We start from the raw sequence: 6000 nt of genomic DNA, 5'->3' as shown, positions 1-6000 counted from the left end.
ATATGTTTATAAAAAATAAAAAAAAAAAAAATGAAGGAAAAAAAAAAAAAAAAAAAAAAAAAAAAAAAAAAAAAAAAGGAATAGAAGAAAATTTTCTCAACTTGATACCTACAGTTAGAAGGAAAAATTGTGAATGTGATATCTACAGCTAATTTATATTTAATGATGAAAGGCTCAATATTTCTCCATAATATCAAAATGCTGGCAAGGCTCTTGTAGATATAGAGAAGATTATTCTAAAGTATAAGTGGAAAGGCAGAGGAACTAGAAGGCCTAAAACAATATTTTAAATTTTTTATTTATTTTTAAATATTTTTATTTATTTATTTGACAGAGCACAAGCAGGGAGAGTAGTGGGCAGAGGGAGAGGAAGAAGCAGGCTCCCTGCTGAGCAGAGAGCCCGATGAGGGGCTTATTCCCAGGACCCTGAGATCATGACCTGAGCCGAAGGCAGATGCTTAATGACTGAGTCACCCCGTCATCCTGACCTAAAACAATTGTGAATAGGAAGAATAACATGGGCCAAATCAGTCTGCTCAGTTTCAACCTGGTATTGAGTGGAGGAAATAGATCAGCAGAACAGAAAAGAGAATCCAGAAACAGACTCACACAAGTATGCTAACAAGTTCTTGACAAAGGTGTAAAGGCAAGTCAATGGAAGACAGAGTTTTTAAACAAATGGTGTTAAAGCAATTGGACATACTGAGGCAAGAAAAAAATCTCAACCAAAATCTCACATCTTATATAAAAATTAACTCAGGTCACAGACTTAAAGGTAAAACTTGGAAGAGAAAAAAAATGGGAGAAAATCTTTGGGATGTAGGGCTAAGCAGAGAGTTCTTAGACTTGACAGAAATTCCATGACCCATAGTAAGAAAAACTGAAAAACTGGACCTTATCAAAATTTACAAAGTCCTCTGCAAAATCTATGTAAAGAGGATAAAAGACAATCTACAGAATGGGAGAAAATATTTACAAACCATGTATCTGCAAAAAGACTAGGATCGGGGTGCCTGGGTGGCTCAGTAGGTTAAGCCTCTGCCTTCAACTCAGATCATGATCCCAGGGTCCTGGGATCGAGTCCTGCATCGGGCTCTCTGCTCAGTAGGGAGCCTGATTTCCCCCCTCTCTGTGCCTGCCTCTCTGCCTACTTGTGATCTCTCTATCAAAGAAATAAATAAAATCTTAAAAAAAAAAAGGATCTCCAGGCGCCTAGGTGGCTCAGTTCGTTAAGCATCAGACACTTGATTTTGGTTCAGGTTATGATCTCAGGGTTGTGAAATCGAGCGCCTCCTGGAGCCTGGCCTCAGGCTCTGGGCTGAGTGTGGACCTGCTTAGGATTCTCCCTATCCCTCTGTCCCTCCTCCTGCTCGTCACACTTTCGCTCTAAATAAAAACAAAAAAAACAAAATAAAACAAGAACAAAATCCAATAACGAGTATCTAAAATATGTAAAGAATTATCAAAACTCAGGAGTAAAAGAACAAACAATCTAATTAAAAATGTCCAAAAGGTGGCTCAGTGCGTTAAGCCTCTGCCTTCAGCTCAGGTCATGATCTCAGGGTCCTGGGATCGAGCCCCACATCGGGCTCTCTGATCTGCAGGGAGTCTGCTTCCTCCTCTCTCTCTGCCTGCCTCTCTGCCCACTTGTGATCTCTGTCTGTCAAATGAATAAACAAAATCTTAAAAAAAAAAAGTAAAAGAAAATGTCCAAAAGGCATAAACAGACATTTCCCCAAAGAGAGCACTTATTTGGAAATACAGATGCCAAATAAGTACATGAAAAGATGTTCAACATTATTTGTCATTAGGGGAATGGAAATTACAACCAGAGTGAAATTATCACTATACATTTATGAAGATGGATTAAATTTTTAAAAACAGTGACAACACCAAATGCAAGGATGTGGAAAAACTGGGTACCTCATATATTGCCAGTGTGAGTCCAAAAAGGCACTCTGGAAAACAGGCTGGCCATCTCTTTTATAAAGGGAATGTGCAACTACCACACAGTACAGCAACTGCACTTCTGGACATTCACCCCAGAGACATGAAAACTTACGTTCATACCAAAACCTACACACAAATATTTATAGTGGATTGATTTATAACTGCTCAAAACTGGAAAAAAACCAAACAAACCCAGATGTCTTTCAGTGAGTGAATGAATGGTTAAACAAGTCTTGGTACCTTCCTACCTTCCAATTAATAAACCTGGATCAACCCCCGAAGAATTATGCTGAGTGGGGGAGAAAAAAAAGCGTACATACCATATTATTTCATTTACTTACTATTCTTGAAATCACAGTTTTAGAAATGGTAAACAGACCAGTGGTTTCTAGGGATTAGGGGTGGGGAGTGGGAAGTAGGTGTGGCTATTAAAAGGAAACCTGAGGGATTCTTGTGCTGATAGAAATGTTCTGACTCTGGAAATGTCAATCTCCTGCGTGTGATATAGTTTTGCAAGACCATAGCAATGCGGGGAACTGGGCGAGGGTACCGAGGACCCTTGCATAATTTCTTAAAATTACTTCTGAATTTACAGTGATCTCACAATGAAAATCCCCCTTTAAAAAATTATTCCTGATCAAAAGATGAAGATTAATGAAGGGGAGAAGATACTTGCAATCTATAAGTGACAAAGTGACATTCTATATAGCTAGAATATACAAAGAACCTTTATGGATCAAAAAGAAAAAAAATCTGATGACTCAGTAGAAAAATGGGTAAAGATTTATACAGGCACTTCACAAAACAGAAAATTCAAATAGGCTCTAAGTACATAAAAATGCACACCATCTTATTGGTAATTAGGGATGTGAAATGAAGATCACAGGTTTGATATCATTACATAGCCACCAGATTGACAAAAATTAAGAACTCTAACAAGATATCTGGGCAAATATGTAGAGTGACTGCAAAATACATATTTAGTGGAAGTGTGAATTTTATGACCACTTTGGTAAACAACTTGGCTTTATCTAATGAAGTTAAATATGGGCATAGACTGTGGCCCAGCAATTCCACTGCAAGGTGTATACTTTAAAGAGAAGTTTGCTTCTGCACACCAGGAGATGCGTACAAGAATGCGGTTAGCAGTGTTATTTGTGATAGCTCCAACGAGAACAATATATAACAAAAATGGATGACCTCACAAACATAACCAAATGAAAGAAGAGGCCAGATACACAAAGAATTTATGCTCTAGGGGTGCCTGGGTGGCTCAGTGGGTTAAAACCTCTGCCTTCAGCTCAGGTCATGATTTCAGGGTCCTGTGATCAAACCCCACATTGGGCTCTCTGCTCAGCCATGATCCTGCTTCCCCCCCACCTCTGCCTACCTCTCTGCCTCCTTGTGATCTCTCTGTCAAATAAATAAAATCTTAAAAAAAATAATTCACACTCATATCATTTACATAAAGTACAAAAATAAGCAAACACAACCGTGTTTGGGTAGACATACATGAGGTAACTACCGTGAAGTCAGGAAGGCTGTTGCTTTAGGGGGAAGGGAAGGGTTTAGGAAGAGGAATGGGGCCAGTGGTAGGGGTGATGTCAGTGACCTGGCTGAGTACACAGGTTTGATTTATGATGGTGGCTCAGGCTGCACCCAGCTTCTTCCTCTCTCTGTGTAATTGTACCTAAGAAAATAACACATCTCTTTATATTGCAGCTTTGCCTTTGAGAAGAATTGAGACAAGGAAAGTATGTAGGTGTGAGGTTTGACTGTGTGAGAAAAGGCAGCGCATGATGATCCGAGATCAAACTTGAAACCTGTAAAGAGAAAGAGGAAAAACATGGAGTGTTGGAAACAACAGGAAGCCTGCTGGACCCACTGGGTGTGTAGCTTGCCCTTGGATAGACGCATATTTTTTTAGAGTGCTTCAGGAATAATAAAGATTGCTCCAAGTTGAATAATAAAGGTTGCTAAATTTCTTACTCCTCTCCTTTACAAGGTGGACCTGGACTGAGGGACCAGTGTTTTTCCTTCTCTCCAGAAACTGATAAAATGCTCATGTTTGCTCTGAATTCTCCAGACTGTCCAGAGTATGAAGAGGAAAACATATTTGATAAGAACAGTACCCCCCCCCCACCTTGAGCATTAACGTTGGTGACCCTCTCCCTCCTTCCCTCCCTCTTCCCCTATCTTTAGTCCAAGCCTGATGAGTAGGGTCGGGGGAAGGGGGGAAGGGGGGGATGAACACATAGGAACAGGCAAAGGTTCCATAATGAGATGCTTTGGAGATGCGAAAAAGTGACCGTTTCCTTCCATTTCGCCCCGCCATGTTCTCCAAGCAGACTGATGTCAGAATTTACGGTTTGGGGGGGGGGGGTACAGCACATAAGCAACTTGTAGAGCTTGAAAACATTACAGGATGGTGATTTCAGAGAAGAAATCTAGAGCACTGTTAACATTTCTCCTCGTGTTGGGGGAAGAGGACGACATTGCGTCTCCTTTCATGCCTCTTCCTGCTAGATCTCGCCATCATAATTCTAATTTGCATTTACTCCCTCCCTGCCCCGCTACAAGGACGCGGTGTCCCTCCACCGCGGGGACATCCAGGTGTGACTGGACTTCCAGGGACCAGTGCTGGCCAGAAATGGGGAAACAGAGGAGCCTTTCGGGAGGCTCTCCAGGCAAAGTCCAGGGGACAGCGACACTCCGTGGTCCTTAAAACTATCATTCTTGCAGGACTTTCCCTGCTAGACTTGAGTGGTGGCTCGCGAAGTTCTTAGTGATGAGGGAGCAGGAGGCTGGCTGAGGACAAAGCAAGAGCTGGCGCCTTGCATTCCCCCTTCATCCGCTCCCCTCCATATGTGTAGCATTCCTCAGGCACCCCGACTGCCATAAAACGATAAATAGTTAACTTGCAGAGATCACAGTTCTGCAAGGTAGGAGTCTCCCTTGGTTTGCAAATGTCCTTGATATTTACAACAACGAAGTTACCTTATCAATAGCCCTAATGTCACCCTCCCCTCCATGAAAAACGGAAGGAGGCGGAGGTAGAAGGAAAAGTAAATAAAGTTAAATTTCTTCTAAACCTAAATCTCATTAACAAGGATGCTTGATAGTAAGAATGTAACATTCCACCAGACTTCCAATTGTCTTTACTTGATAGCAACTAAGCCTTCAGTATCCTGATAGTATTCTTTGCCCCAATAGCCCTTCTGAACACCCCTTTGTCCTCACCTACCCAACTCCTGTGTATATAACCAACCACCCCTCACAACCCGGGGCAGCAGCAGCTCTTCCTGCCCACGGGTCCTGTCCCCGTGCTTTAATAAACCACCATTTTGCACCAAAGATGTCTTAAGAATTCTTTTTTAGTCGTTGGGCTCCGAACCTCCTCACCCCACCGAACCTGACTTAGGTTCTGGGACTTCATCATTAGGGCGCCGACTCCTGAGCTCACATTTCTTGGGCAAAAAGACAGCGGAGCTAAGGGACTCGTTGGAAGGCACCAGCCTGCGCCGTTTTGTCCCTTCCCTTCGCCTTGGTGCAAGCGGCCTCTCGGGTGGGGGATTCTCCCAGGACTCCGGCCAGCGCCAATCAGGTTGCTCGGTACCTGCCCCCAGCCCCCGCCACCTGGAGGGGCGATGAGGTTCCCGGCTCCGTGCGGGGCCAGTGCTCGGAGCGCCGGGGAAGGCAGAGGAGCCTCGCGCCGGCAGCCCCAGGCCCGGGCGCTCGGAAGGACGCGCGCAGACCCGGTGCCAGCCGAACCCAGGAGCGGCCGCCGGAGCGAAGCGCCGTGGTAACGGGTTAGGGCGCTCTTGGAGCCGAGGTTCCCGGAAGGAAGAAAAGGAGGGAGGGAGCGGAGGGGGGCGGGCCGAGGATCCCGCGGGGTGCCGGGCTTGGCGCGGGGAAGTGCCAGGCCGGGCGTACTTCCGATGGCGCCTTAGTACCGGCGGCAGCGAGCCCCGGGGCCGCCTTCCCCGCACGCCCCTATCTTGACCGTGACCGGGCAGTGCCGGGTCTGGTTCGGCGCTCGGCTCTCCGGCT

Source organism: Mustela putorius, unplaced genomic scaffold, assembly GCF_011764305.1.
Source record: "Mustela putorius furo isolate JIRA1106 unplaced genomic scaffold, ASM1176430v1.1 tig00000496_pilon_pilon_pilon, whole genome shotgun sequence".
In the NCBI taxonomy this organism is placed as follows: Eukaryota; Metazoa; Chordata; class Mammalia; order Carnivora; family Mustelidae; genus Mustela; species Mustela putorius.
The sequence above is the reverse complement of the archived record's forward strand: the minus strand, read 5'-3'. Positions refer to the sequence as shown.